The sequence below is a fragment of the Panthera leo genome, chromosome D4, assembly GCF_018350215.1.
Source record: "Panthera leo isolate Ple1 chromosome D4, P.leo_Ple1_pat1.1, whole genome shotgun sequence".
Lineage (NCBI taxonomy): Eukaryota > Metazoa > Chordata > Mammalia > Carnivora > Felidae > Panthera > Panthera leo.
Window position 1 is genome coordinate 12368695 of NC_056691.1, and position 15762 is coordinate 12384456.

At 37.6% G+C, this 15762-nt stretch overlaps 1 long non-coding RNA gene across 1 annotated transcript in view; it reads left to right on the plus strand.

The window, feature by feature from the left end:
- The first annotated feature begins 58 nt into the window (after positions 1-58).
- Positions 59-15762, plus strand: part of LOC122204519 — a 31526-nt gene continuing 15822 nt past the window's right edge. Inside the window, exons 1-2 of the long non-coding RNA XR_006195707.1 lie at positions 59-176; positions 4704-4819. This is a non-coding gene — a long non-coding RNA (uncharacterized LOC122204519). The remainder of the gene's footprint in view (positions 177-4703; positions 4820-15762) is intronic.

Consider the following 15762-nt stretch of genomic DNA (forward strand, 5'->3'; position numbering starts at 1 on the left):
GCCGCCGCAGCCGCCGACGCCGCCGCCGCCGCCGCCGAGCACTTCCGGGTCACGCCGCCGGAGGCCGGGGCGTGGCGCCAGCCGCCCACTGGGGCTGAGGCCGCCTGGTTGGTCCCCGACTTTTGCTGGTACCCGAGTTTCCAAGTGTCCCGGAAGATGCTGCAGAGTTACTTGAGGTCAATGTTTTACACGTTTTATGTTAATTTGTAGTCCACTCAGGGCCGAGGAGGGAGGAGTCTTGCTAAAGTCAACCTTCCGGAGCCAGAGTCGGTCTGAACCCCACCCCCGACGCCGCCGGGGCCACCCACTGTCAACTGCTCTGGGAACCAGCCCCCGGGAGCTTCTGGAGGAAAGTTTAACTGAGAGCGCAGGTCCTCTGGAGCTGTTTGTCCCCGAGTGTTTGAGAGCCTCTTCGCTTTATTTTCCCAACTGGAGGGACGAGGCGGTCCGCAGACGCTGGTGGCGGAGTGAGCCCCAATTGGACCGTGTTGGTGACCTTGTTTTGTACCCGCGTGCCAATTTCGCCCTCCGAGCAGCCATTTTCAAAAACCGAATTAAGAAAAATTTAATTAATCCATTAAAAGAGGAAAAGGGAAAGTTAATTGCCACCTGGATATAGGGTGTGGACATACAGAAATATGTTTTAGATTTTCTACTTTGAGTGTACTTCATTTTGTACATCATTTGGCGTGCTTTGAACGTTGCGTGTCAGTTTTGGAGTTACAAAACCAAGATCCTGACGAAGTTTGCGCTTCATAGCCATTAACCCTGCTACAAAAAAATTTTTTAAGAAAACCTAGCTTTCTACTTCATTTAGATTTTGAAATGCCATAATTTTCACAGATCAGATTTCCCTTCACCCTTCTGTGGTAGAAAAATCTGGGTGCCTTTGGTTCACTTATTTTTACTTAATCCTTGCTTGAGATCCGTATCTTTAAAAAAAAAAAAAAAACTTTTAAAAATCAAGCTCATAGTCTGTTTACTGTGAAACAATGTGGCACATTTGAAGTAGCATTGATGATTGTGAAAGTAGAGACCATACATTTGTTGCCAAATTAGTGAGTGAGAAATATAAACGAACTATATCCAGCGGATGCTATTCCCTGTGGGTATGTTTGTAAAGGTTAGTTAGACCTGCTGTCTGGACACCGGCCTTCTGGTTTTAAAAGAAATGAATTAGAAGGTTCATAAAATTGTATAAAAGCCAGGTGGGACATTTGAGTAAAAGGAAACAATCCTTAACCTCTTGACAGGTTCCCAAATGAGGCAATGATGGGAGTGAATGTGTGTTTTGATTCCAAGGCCAAGGATTACTTCAGATATCCTAGTTACTCTTTAAGAATGTGATACCAATCCTCAAATGGTTCGTGTTACAACTGGCAAGCCTTCTTCGTCTTCACTTAAAGCCTTGCATCCTTTCCTAACAAAAGATGGAAAATAAATCCCGACTTCCCAAAAATACAAACATTTTTTTTTCAGAGACTTCCATTTTTATCTTAAAAATCAGTGGGATTTGGGGGCACTGGATGGCTCAGTCGGTTAAGCCTCCAACTCTTGGTTTCGGGTCAGGTCATGATCTCATGATTGATGAGTTCAAACCCCACATCGGGCTCTGCCCTGACGGTGCCGAGGCTGCTTGGGGTTCTCTCTGTCCCATCTCTTTCTGCCGTCCCCGACCCCCGCCCCTGCCCCCACAATCTCTGGGTCTCTCCAAAATAAAACATTAAAAAAAATGAGATTTAAATTTTTCACTCTAATATATTTAACAGGAAAAAAACCACAAACTTTGTCCTTAGATCCCGAAGTAAAATTGATATTCCAGAAAGATAATTAATTTTTCTGTTTTTCTATTTACGCCCTCCCACAAACACACACCTAGGTGCACACACACCTTCTTTGAACTCATTTGAAAGGCATGAATTATATGTCTCATGTTTCTTCTAAGGATTCACAAATTGTTTCACCCAATTTTGGATTTATGTTTAGAACTCAAATTTTTTAGAATTGGAGCATATTAGAACTGTAATCTAGCCCTCTAATTTTGCATATAAAGAAATAAATTCAAAGAAGTTAAGAATTTAAATTTATGAGACTTTAAAATGATATGTATCTAAGGAGAGGATGTGATAAATTTAGCATGATTTGTTGAAAAGATTTGTTGAAATCTTTTGTCAAAGATTTACATTCAGGGATCTGCAAAATATATTTACTGCTAATAATGAAATATTGTAAATACCTTAAATGCCCAACACTGGGAATTGAGTAAATTATAGTAAATCTATAAGATCAAATACTATTCGTCATTTAAAAGCACATTAAAACTAAAAGAGTATATACCAAACTCTTAGTGGGAGATATATTTATAGGAGAATTTTACTAAGTAACTCAAAGAACAAAGTATAATATTTATAATTTAAGAAGAATTTTAGAAGTTTATGTTAATAAAAATATTAGTCAACTATCTCATATGCATATTAATTTTCTTAGAGATATTGATTTTTAAGTGACCTCTAGTTCACATATCTGTGAATATATTTTGACAGTCCACCCCCCCTCAAATCATGCTTTTCATTATTTTATAAGACTATTTGATAATGGGGAAAAGGTAGATACATAATGACAAAAAGAAATACCAAAACAGCATACAAGACGATGCTAATGATGTATATGTAAAACAAATGGTATGTAATATCAATGTAATCACATATACATACATATAATAGACTGGGAGTTTATAAACTGAAATGTTAACAGTGGTTATCACTATATGATGGAATTACTTGAGATAATTAAGACCTATGTACATTCTTTATGTTCTTCTGGATGTTCCAGATTTTCTATGATGAAAAACCTAATGTACGTATTAAGGGCCTTGGAAGGAAAGAAAACAAGGTGATTTTAATGATGAGCCTAGTAATTTCTTTCGTGAAGTGCTGTAAAGAAACTTATAATCTCTTTCAGTCTTCACTCTATTATTCTATTTCTAACACTATGATGTGTTGTTTATTTATTTATTTGGGTTGGACTCCATTTCCCATGGTAACGTTACACAAGATAGAGTGTAAATAGTACTAAACCTGTTCTCGCCATGCGCCGTTATTACAAAAGCAAACTTCTTTCCACCATTAAGAAAAAGTAAATGTTCAATTTTAAATGATTCCTTATAATATTACCATTGTAAGTAACTATGTAATTACAGTGTGCCAAACCTCAGCCATATCACTATCGTATTAACCTAAAATCCAAGAATTTACTGGCAAAGAAATAGAAGGGAAATAAGGATGCTAGTCAGAAAGCTTCAATATCAATGTCTTTTAATGAATTCTTAAAAGAGGCCAACAGGAGTGATAATCATTTTTGAAGTTTTTATTAAATACCACTTCAGGAAAAAGAAAAGAAATTAGTAAATGATTTTTTTCTTTTTTAGAGAGTGCACATATGAGCAGGGGAAGGGCAGAGGGAGGGAGAGACAGAGGGGGAGAGAGAGAGAGAGAGAGAGAGAGAGAGAGAGAGAGAGAGAACCTTAAGCAGGCTCCATGCTCAGTGTAGACCTCAACACAATGCCTGATCTCATGACCCTGGGACCATGACCTGAGCCAAAATCAAGAGTTGGTCACTCACCTGACTGAGCCACCCAGGTGCCCCAATAAATGAATGTTAAATGGCACGTGCATTAAACTGAGGAGAGTTTTGGTATACCCTTTGCCTTGGGGTGTGGGTTTATTTTCCCCAAAGAAAATTTCATGGATAATGAAGTATGATTTTTTTTTAATATGTATTTTCAGAGTGAGAAAATGCATGCACAGGAGAGGGGCAGAGAGAGGGAAAAAGAGAGAATCCCAAGCAGGCTCTGGACTGTCTGTGCAGAACCTCACAGTGGGGCTGGAACTCACGAACCTTGAGATCATGACCTGAGCCCAGATGAACAGCCGGATGTTCAACTGACTGAGCCACTTAGACGCCCCTCTCAAGTACTATGTTTTTACACTTAGTTGATATTGTTAGCCCTTCATTAATTGTTGAGATAAAGATGAGAATGCATTTGATACCATCTTTAAACTTGGAAGCACTATGTAAATGATTACTTATTTCTGTGACTAAAGAAAGCCTCATTACAAGTAAATCAGTATTGGGGCACCTTGGTGGCTCAGTTGGTTGAGTGTCCAACTCTTGATTTCAGCTCAGGTCATGATCCCAAGGTCATGGGATGGAGCACCTCATTGGGCTCTGTGCTGAGCACAGAACCTACTTAAAATTCTCTCTCTCTCTCTCTCTCTCCCCCTCCCTCCCCCCTTCTCCCCAACTTGCATGCATGCTCTCTTTCTCTAAAATTAAAATAAAATCAATAAGTAAATCAGTATTAAAACACAACAGTAAACTAAGATAAGGCAAATACTAACCTTCAATATGAAACTCTGTTTAACATTATTAAAGAAAATTATACTGATTATAAGCCTCCTACTTAAAACATGAAGGTTTTTTAACCTGACAGAGTTGGTAAACGTTATCAAGATGCTAATCATGAAGATGATTTAAATAGGCAGTTAATGCTGATATTAGAATCCCTGAGGTTACAGAAGTGAGGATACTAGTTGCATAATAAGGTTTTTGTTGCTGACTAAGTGATGTTTTATTTTTCTTGACATTTGATAGTCTGAAAATATCATCCTTTTGCTTGGCCCTCTTCTTTCTTCCTGCCACAGAGGCCCAGGAGACCCATGATGTAATCTTCAGAAAAGAACAGAAGAAGCTGTGTGAGAGAAAACACAGAGAAAAAGAGGCGGTCCAGGACTTGTATGTGGAAATAGCTGGGAGATAGGTATGTTTCCATAATGCAATGAATGTTTCATGTATACTGAAGATGTCAAATTGTTGTGGGAGTTTTCTTAGTAATATGCCTTCTATTGGATGGTTAAGTGAAACAAGTTCCCAATTGTGAGTACATCCTTAGGGCTTTTTTTCTGTTTGCTGTTTTGTTTGTTCCTTGGTATAAATATTATTATATTAAAACCTTAGAGTTAGGTTAAAAAATCATTTAGAAAGTTAGTAAAAGGTTCATTTGACTACAGCAGAGTTTCAGTCTGAGACTTCTTCAGTAATTGCCTAAAAGGAAGACAAGGCTGGGGCGCCTGGGTGGCTTAATTGGTGAAGCATCTGGCTTCGGCTCAGGTCATGATCTCACGGTCCATGGGTTCGAGCCCCGTGTCGGGCTCTTTGCTGACAGCTCAGAGCCTGCAGCCTGATTTGGATTCTGTGCCTCTTTCTCTGTCTCTGACCCTTCCCTGCTTGTGCTCTCTCTCTCAAAAATAAATAAACATTAAAAAAAATTAAAAAAAAAAAGTAAGACAAGGCTGTACCTCCTCTTCCTTCATCTCCTTCTTAATTTACAACCCAGAATTTTGGTTACAAACATATACCATATTTCTCAGTTTCTTCTTGTTTTCCTATTTTAAGCCAGTGCTGACACTTGTCAAAATTAACGTTAGGCCAAAATTACCCATAGGAAATGATGAGCATTCTTTGTTAAATACTGAATTATGTTCTTACTTGAGTATAGCATTTATAGAGAATTATAGTCCCCTTGTCTAAGTTTTAGGAAGAAATGCCATAGAGTAACTCCCCAATTTTTGCTGACTTTAGGCACTTTAATTTCTCTGGTAAGTCTCCCAAATCACCATCAGTGTGCAAAAAGGCCAGTGCAAAATATGGGCTGTTTGGTTTATAGATGGAGAAGGATGACTACCGTTGCTGAAAGAATGAGAGTCCAAGCAGTTGCACTTATTTATTCCACAAATTTTAATGACTGTTGCTGTGTATAAGATGCTGTGTCAACGGTTGGGTATACAATGGTGAGAAAAACAGACATTATTCTTGCCTTGTTGTGGGACTTACAGTCTGATGGAAGACCTACACAATATTCAAGTAAACAGACAAATGTATAACAACAAACTGTAATACAAGGCACAGAAGGGAAAGGCAGAGTACCATGACAGATGATAATAGTGTGGGGGTAAGGGCATGGCTTTAGAAAATGTGATCAGGGAAGTCTGTTCTGTGTGGTGATACTTAAGCTGAAACATGAAAGATGAGAAGGAACCGGCCCAGTGAAAAGCAGGGAAAGAGCCACACCAGCAGTGGAAACAATATGTGTGAAGGCTCTAAGAAGAAAAGAGCTTACATAGCCTGTCTCAGTAACCAAAAGAAGACCAAACTAGTAACTTTTACTGGCCTGACAATGTTTGTAAAGTGATTTCAGATTCAGTATTGCTGTCACCTGAATGTCAACTATAAGCATTATTACCTAGCTCCGGTTTTTCTTCCTTTCTATATCCTTTTTGTTTTCTACATGCTACACTGGGCAGCTCACTATGGACAGCTCATGTTGCATGGTTACCTGGTATACCATGAATCAGGTATTTAGCCCGGGCAGCCCAGTAGCAAGCCTGGAACTATTTCTCAAATGGGTAATATTTATCTGTAGAAGATGAATAGGTGGCTTTTTCCCCAAACCTTAGGGAAAAAACCTTTTTCCCTAACCTTAAGGTATTGCCATGATTTTTTCCTCCTTGCTATTGGGTCTTCTGGATCATATGGCCCAAGATCAGCTTTCCTGGAAGCTCTGGGGTCCATTCAAAACTATGAATTACTCAGAAAATTACTCAAACTAGAACATTCACATGGAGTATATCTTGCCTCCTGAATCCAAAGTGACCCATGTGTCTCTTTTTCAGTGGCAGAGTGTGCAAGATGAAGCAACTTGCCCTTCACCTTGGTAGAAATATTTTGACATGTCCCAGATGACTGAACTCTTAGCAACTTCACTATGATTTCAGTCCCTTGAATGTTTTAAGGTTTATCTTCCATCCCCTGTCATATAAATTCTTCCCAAGGAATATAGAGTATTTGCTACTTACTACACATGAAGTCAAATACCTCAGAGGAAAGGACTAAAACTGTCATTGTATACTCATAGACTTGCATATTCTTGTCGCATATATCACATGTAACTAATAGTTGTCTTATTCATTCAGGATCTTTACCCTTGTATAGAAGATCAGCTCCACAAGGGCTAGAACCCTGTTTGTCCTGTGTGGTGTTGTATCCCTGTGCCTCGCCTTGCATGTAGTAGGCTCTCAATTAGTACTTAAATGAATGGATAGAGGGATGAAAGGAAAGGTTGAGGGGAAAATAGCAAAGGACAGAATAGCCAACACATAATATAGATGTAATAAAGAAGCAGTAGAGGAAGTCACCTAGGAATTTAGTCAGAGGCTTAATCATAGGAAACTCAAGGCCGTATTTCTGCAGTTGAAATTTTTCTGGAAGGTGTCAGGGAGCCATTAAAGGGGTTTATGCTTCTTGGCTGACACTCATTCTTCAAAAGTGCTCTCATTGCTTTATACTGTAGTTAGTTATCCATACATATGTAAATAAGCACATATTTGTACATACACATTTCGAGTTTTATTTCATGACACAGTGAGAGAATCCATTTCATTTTTAATTTTGTTTTCCTAGCACCTGGCATATTACCTGAGCATAATGAGCATTTCAACATTGGTTAAATGAATAAATAAAGACCCAATTAAAATACTACCTCTATTATGAAGACTTCTTTGATCACCCCAGGTGGTAATGCTCTCCTGTATTCTTAAGTCCATTGTACTTTATGTAGCCTTTGCTTGGCACTTTTCATTTTGTTTTATGGAATTGTCAACTTCATTTTTGTAGCCCAACAACATAGTACAGTTTCTTATATGAAGCAGACATTAAGTATATATTTATTGAGTGGCAAAAAGACAGTATGTTTACTCTTTTATTGTTAATGTTATAGGTAGCAAATAACTATACAATGAAAATCATAATTCTTAAAATTTATTCCATTGTGATTCTCATAGATTTATTCTATAATGTTATTTTCACAAATTGAGTGGGTGTGGATGGTATAGGAAAACTTTTGTTTTGGAAAAAGTTACAAATCATGTTAAATCTTTTTTAAAAACCCTTTTTAAATTGAGATGATCACATACCATAAAGTTCACACTTTTAACGTGTAAAATGTAGTTGTTTTTAGTATACTCACAAGGTTATAAAACCATCACCCCTATGTAATTCAGAACATTTTCATCACCCCTTACCAAATCTGGTTCTCATGTTAGCTTTGTCACTTAGGATTCTAGGGTTTGTTTTCTTTCCATCTAGCATGGCTTCTAATCTTTTGTTGAAAACTGGACGTGATATCTGGGGCAATAGAAACTGAGGGAAATAGGCCTTTAGTAAGAGGTTTTATGTTTTTGTGGTTAGGAGCTGGACTGTGTTTCATGTCATAGCTGTAGCTACAGCTGTAGGGGCCACAGGACTCCATTTACTCAGGTGCATTTCCTTAGGTTTCCCTAAGAATTCCTTCTTACATAGAATTTGTGTCTGGACACTCTTTCAGTTATAATCTGCTATGATTATACTGGAACCCTGTTGATGTGGTGCTAAGATGTTGTGGGAGAGGAATTGTTCTGTAATTTTATGAATGACTCTCAGTCTCTAGTGGGCTTGAGTCCTTGGGCTGTCACTTTCAGAAGTGCTCCTTGGCTTTTTGATTTTTTTCCTCTTAGGTTAAATAGGATTTCAAGAGGGGCTGGAGTTGGCTAATTGCCCTTCCCTGGGTCATGTAAGGGTCTGGTAACATCATTTTACTTGGAGCATTGGCCTTTATTACAGAGAATGCTTTGGGTGTATTTCAAAATGGTAATTTAAAGTGGGTGGGTATTTTGGGAGGTCATTACCATGAGAACCTGGTGGGGTTCCTTGAGGTAAAACTCATAAGAGTCTTTGGGTTCCCCTAAGATTGGGTCCCCAAGGAGCTTCTCAGTCTTGACCTGGTACACACTCAGTGTCCAGCGATTTCTGAAGATTATCACTTAAGTATTCATAGCAGTTTAAGACTCCACCATCTTTGCTCCACATAAGCTGATCTCAGCTGTGATTCTCTGTGTTTGGCTGTCTCTCAGATTTCTGGGTGATGGTTTGTCCTGTGATCTTAATTCTCTGATGGGTCTAAGAAAAGTCATTTATTTTCAGTTTGTTTACCTTTAGTCTTGTTGTAAAGATGTAGGTGAAGACTTCCAAGCTGTATACATTTTGTAGCTGAAACCAGAAGTTCCAAACTTTTTTTAAAGTGCTAAATAGAACATAGTCTAGACTTTGTGGGGTTGTATGGCCTCTATTCCAGTTACTCAACTCGAGTGCTGTTGTAGCATAAAAGCAACCATGGGCAATACATAAATGGATGGGAATTTATATATTGTATTTCTTTTTTCTTTTATAAATTTTTTAAAAGCTTATCTATTTATTTTGAGAGAGAAAGGGAGAAGGGGAGGGGTGGAGGGTGAGGGAGAGAGATAATCCCAAGCAGGCTCTGCACTGTCAGCCCAGAGCTGGATGTGGGGCTCAAACTCATGAGCCATGAGATCACGACCTGACCCAAAACCAAGAGTTGGATGCTTAACCGACTGAGCCACCCATGTGCCCCTATTATTGTTAAGTTGTCATTTTGTCTTTCCATTCTGTCAGTTTTTGCCTCCTGTATTGGGGCTTTGTTGATGGGTGCATGTATGTTTAAAATTGTTATGTCTTCTTGGGGCATTTGGGTGGCTCAGTCGGTTGAGCGTCCAACTTTGGCTCAGGTCATGATCTTGTGGTTTGTGGGCTTGAGCCCCACATTGGGCTCTGTGCTGATGGCTCAGAGCCTGGAGCCTGTTTCAGATTCTGTATCTCCCACTCTCTCTGCCCCTCCCCCACTCATGCTCACTCTCTCTCTCTCTCTCTTTTAAAAATGAATAAACATTTTTTAAAAATTAAAAAAATTGTTATGTCTTCTTGATAGATAGGTCCTTTTGTCATTATAAAATATCCTTCTTTGTCTCTAGTAACAAATTTTGTCTTAAAGTCTATTTTTTTTGTGGTATTAGTATAGCTACTCCAGTTCTCTTTTGTATACCATTTGTGTGGTGTATCATTTCCCATCCTTTTCTTTTCTTTCTTTTTTTTATAATTTATTTGTTTTTAATTTACATCCAAATTAGCATATAGTGCAGTGATTTCAGGGGTAGATCCTTAATGCCCCTTACCCATTTAGCCCATCCCGCCTCCCACAATCCCTCCACAACCCTCTGTTTGTTCTCTGTATTTTTTTTTAACGTTTATTTATTTTTGGGAGAGAGACAGAGCATGAACAGGGGAGGGGCAGAGAGAGAGGGAGACACAGAACCCGAAACAGGCTCCAGGCTCTGAGCTGTCAGCACAGAGCCCGACGCGAGGCTCGAACTCACGGACCATGAGATCATGACCTGAGCCGAAGTTGGACGCTTAACCGACCAAGCCACCCAGGCACCCCCTGTTCTCTGTATTTAAGAGTCTCTTGTATTTTGTTCCCCTCCCTGTTTTTATATTATTTTTGCTTCCCTTCCCATATGTTTATCTGTTTTGTATCTTAAATTCCTCATATGAGTGAAGTCATATGATATTTGTCTTTCTCTAACTAATTTTACTTAGCATAATACCCTCTAGTTCCATCCACTTAGTTGCAAATGACAAGATTTCATTCTTTTTGATTGCTAAGTAATACTCCACTGTATGTGTATATATATAGATAGATAGATAGATAGATAGATACACATATATACATATATGTATACATATATACCACATCTTCTTTATCCATTCATCTGTTGATGGACATTTGGGGTCTTTCCATACTTTGGCTATTGTTAATAGCTATAAACATTGGAGTGCATGTGCCCCCTTCAAAACAGCACACTTGTGTCCCTTGGATAAATACCTAGTAGTGTAGTTGCTGGGTCATAGGGTAGTTCTATTTTTAATTTTTTGATGAACCTCCATACTGTTTTCCAGAGCAGCTGCACCAGTTTTCATTCCCACCAGCAGTGCAAAAGAGATCCTCTTTCTTTGCATCCTTGCCAACATCTGTTGTTGCCTGAGTTGTTAACGTTAGCCATTCTGACAGGTGTGCGGTCATATCTCATTGTGGTTTTGATTTGTATTTCCCTGATGATGAGTGATTTTGAGCCTTTTTTTTTCATGTGTTGGTTGGCCATCTGGATGTCTTCTTTGGAGAAGTGTCTATTCATGTCTTTTGCCCATTTCTTCACTGGATTATTTGTTTTTTGGATGTTGAGTTTGATAAGTTCTTTATAGATTTTGGATTCTAACCCTTTATCTGATATGTTGTTTGCAAATATCTTCTCCCATTCCATCAGTTGCCTTTTAGTTTTGCTGATTGTTTTATTTGCTGTGCAGAAGTTTTTATTTGGCTGAGGTCCCAATAGTTCATTTTTGCTTTTGTTTCCCTTGCCTCCGGAGACGTGTTGATTAAGAAGTTGCTGTGGCTGAAGTCAGAGAGGTTTTTGCCTGCTTTCTTCTCTATGATTTTGATGGATTTCTTTCTTATGTTTAGGTCTTTCATCCATTTTGAGTTTATTTTTATGTATGGTGTAAGAAAGTAGTCCAGATGAGAAGCACCTGGGTGGCTCAGTCAGTGAAGCATCCGAATTCGGCTCAGGTCATGATCTCACAGTTCATGGGTTTGAGCCTCGCATCAGGCTCTGTGCTGACAGCTCAGAGCCTGGAGCCTGCTTCAGATTCTGTATCTCCTTTTCCCTCTGCCCCTCCCCTGTTTTCTCTCTCTCTCTCTCTCTCAAAAATAAACAATAAAAAAATTATTTTTTGAAAAGAAAGTGGTCCAGGTTCATTTTTCTGCATGTTCCTGTCCAGTTTTCCCAGCACCATTTGCTGAAGAGACTGTCTTTATTCCCTTGAATATTCTTTCCTGCTTTGTCGAAGATTAGTTGGCCACACGTTTGTGGGTCCATTTCTGGGTTCTCTATTCTGTTCCATTGATCGGAGTGTCTTTCTTGTGCCAGTACCATACTTTCTTGATGATTATAGCTTTGTAATACTGCTTGAAGCCCAGGGATTGTGATGCCTCCAGCTTTGGTTTTCTTTTTCAAGATTACTTTGGCTATTCAGGGTCTTTTCTGGTTCCATACAAATTTTAGGATTGTTTGTTCTAGCTCTGTGAAGACTGCTGGTGTTATTTTGAAAGGGATCACCTATCCTTTTCCTTTCAAGTTATTTATGTCTTTTTTTAAATGTTTTTATTTATTTTTGAGACAGAGAGAGACAGAGCATGAGCAGGGGAGGGGCAGAGAGAGAGGGAGGCACAGAATCTGAAGCAGCCTCCAGGCTCTGAGCTGTCAGCACAGAGCCCAACACAGGGCCCGAACTCACAGACTGTGAGATCATGACCTGAGCTGAAGTCGGATGCTTAACCGACTGAGCCACCCAGATGCCTCCCCTCCACCAAGTTACTTATGTCTTCAAATCTATTCCTCTATTCCTCTATTATTATTTATTCCTCTATTATTTCCTTGATTTGTATTAAAATAGATACAATGTACCATTTTAATTAGCTTTTTTTATTTGTTTTTTGAGTTACATTTTTGTTGGGTTTCCTAGGGATTACAATTAAAATCTTGCTTTATAACAATATAGTTCACAGTAAAAACAACTTAATTTACAGTAGTGTACAAAATCTTGGCTCCTATATATTTTCACTCCCTCCTTTCTCCTTTGTGCTGTTAGTGTTACATATATTACATCTGTATATATTGTATGCCCATCAGCACTGATTATAATCATTCCTTCATGCAGTTGTTTTAAAAATCAGATAGGAGACATAAAAAAGGAATTCCAAATTTAAAATACATTTATACTGTATTTTAACTATTTACCTATTCAGTTGTCTTTACTAGTGCTCTGTATTTCTTCATGTGGATTTGTGTTACTGTCTAGTGTCTTTTCATTTCAGACTAAAGGATTCCCCTTAATATTTCTTGTATGGCAGATATGCTTGTGACCAATCCTGTTTTTATCTGGGAATGTCTTTTTTCCCCCCTTTAATTTTTGAAGGATGGTTTTGCTGGATGTAGGAGGCTTAGTTGATACTCTTTTTCTTTCAGTATTTGGATATATTATCCCACTATCTTCTTGCTTGTGTGTTTTTTTGATGAGAAATCAGGTGTTCATTCTATTGAAAAACATTTTCTTGCTGTCCTCAAGTTTTTCTTTTGTCTTTTGGCATTTTGATTATGAAGTGCCTAGCTGTGACTTTCTTTGAATTTATACCACTTGGAGTTTTGTTGAGCCTCTTTCATGTATTAATTAATAATTTTTGTCAAATTTGGGGTGTTTTTCAATCAATATTTCTTCAAATATTACCTATTCTTTCCTCTTTTCCTTCTAAATCACCATTTAGTAATGTTTAATATGTTTAGAATTCTAGATTTCATTATTACATTTTTTTATTTCTAGAAGCTGTTTTACAAATATGGTAGGTTTCTTTTTAGAGTTACCTGCTCCTCTCAGATATTTTCAGGGTTATCTTTTTCTTTAAATAGAATAACTGTACTTATTTTATAACTATATGTAGTATTTCCAATATCTGAAGTCTTTACATATCTGTTTGAATTATTGTTTTAGTTACTTATGATACTGTTTCCATGTGGACTTATCATTCGTGAGAAAATATTTTGAAGGGATTCTTTAAAGCCTGAGATAAAGATACCTTTTTCATAGAAAGATTTACTTTTGCTTAATTCAGGTGCCTGGTATACCACCAGTCTGACACCACCTTAAGCCAGATCACAGCTTAGGTTCCCCGAATATGAACCTTTTACAAAAATTCTGTCTTAAAGCAACCCTATGGTCTTAAGTTCTCAGGATATTTTTCTTTTACTCTCTCCCATGTTCCACAGAGTGCCATGAGTATGAGTGAGAGAGGTAAGGGTGTGTCTACATCTGGTTTATCCATACTCTAATCAGTCGTGTCCCTTTGAGATCCTATTTGATTCTTCATCTTGGGTTGGCCCTTGGTCTTGACATCTATTCCCATTACAGGTGAGACTGCCAAAACCACAGGGCATGTACCTGGATCAGTAAGTGTCCTGAGGACAAGCATGGCTAAGGAGGTCAGGTGTTCCACTTAGCTATAGCTATTTGGGTTCCCCTTTCCCTTAGATTTTTGACCTATTGGTTTCTAGTCCCTTGACAGCTCTTTGGTGCTTTGAGGGAATTTTTTTAAACTTTAGCATTGTAGTTGTTTTCAACTGGAAGATTAGATTGAACAATCTAGCCCACCACTTTAGAAATAGAAGTCTGCATTAGAGTATAAACCTATAACAATACTATCTGAAATCTCTTATTCTTTGCCTTAAGAGACAAAGATTGGAATGGAAACTTAAAAAGACATTTTTAAAATACTTAGATTAATCACAGAAAGTCATTTATAAATATTTATAGAGTCACTCACTGTTTTTTAGGAGACTGGGTGCTACAAGTATACAAAGTTTTAAAGAACACGAACATTTTCATTAGGCAGGTTTTTATTCTGGTCGTTCTGAAATTGTGGTGTTCCTTTTAATTAAATTATCTTTTAGGATTAACTCATTTACAGGAAGAATTATGCTGTTAACCCCCTTAAAATCTCAGTGTGCTATAGGCCTACTCCTAGGGTAAAAAAATCTATGGCAAAGGATTGCATAGTTACACTTAATTTAAACAGGTTGTTTTATTTAAACTATAAGTTATATAACAGTATTAATTATGAAGCAGTATTTTATTTAAACAGTAAACATAGTTACTGTTACTATAAGATGGAAACAAAGCAGGTTTCAGGTTTAGTTTTGCATTATATGTAAAGAAAATATTAACTTTTTACATGTTTATAAGGGACTTTACGTTTTATAGACAGGATTAATATTTTAGGTTTTTCCTCGTTTTTACTCTTATATGTTTGCCAAGTTAATGAAGTCTTACTGTCATTTGGCAAAATGGTTTATTTGAAATGTACATGAAAAAGAAACTTGGCATTAGGCCATAAGTCACTAGTTTATGGATTTTTAACTTTAAAAAAGACAGTAAGGTGTTTAGTTAGCTTTCAACATATGCCAGGTGAAAACAGCAGACATTTCTATCTAGAATTCATAACAACAGACCTTACTGAGGTGTTTTTGGATTCATTAGATATAGTTCACTAATTGTAAATTAAACACAAATTGATTTTTGTGAGTACATTATGACAGCATATTTTATTTGCAGAAAAGATGTTTTATTTTTTTCTTAATATTTATTTTTGAGAGAGAGAGAGAGTCTTGAGAGAGAGAGATCACACACGTTCATGCAAGAGCTGGGAAGAGGCAGAGAGAGAGTGGGAGACAGAGAATCCCAAGCAGGGTCCGCTCTATTAGCACAGAGCGCCACGCAGGGTTTGAACTCACAAACTGTGAGATCATGACCTGAGCTAAAGTCCAATGCTTAACCCACTGAGCCATCCATGTGTCCCAGATGTTTCATTCTTAACAACAAATGGGATCATGCAAAAATCTTGGGCAACAGTGTAGAGGTAATGTCTCTTTACTATATAATTTAATAAAGAAAAGCAATGATTTAGCAACTGTGGATTTTTAACCCAAGTAACTCTAGTAGTTATTAATGAAGTATTATAAGAAGAATTGTTAATTGATTTATATTCATAAAATGTGTTGAAATATTTCATTAAAGGTAAAATGAATAATTGTAAAGATAACTATAATTTAGAATTCTGAAATTTGTATTTCCTTATTCTGTTTTAGTCTGAGTGACAAAAAGTACCATCAGCACATGCATTGTGGCTCAGATATACCTAATTAC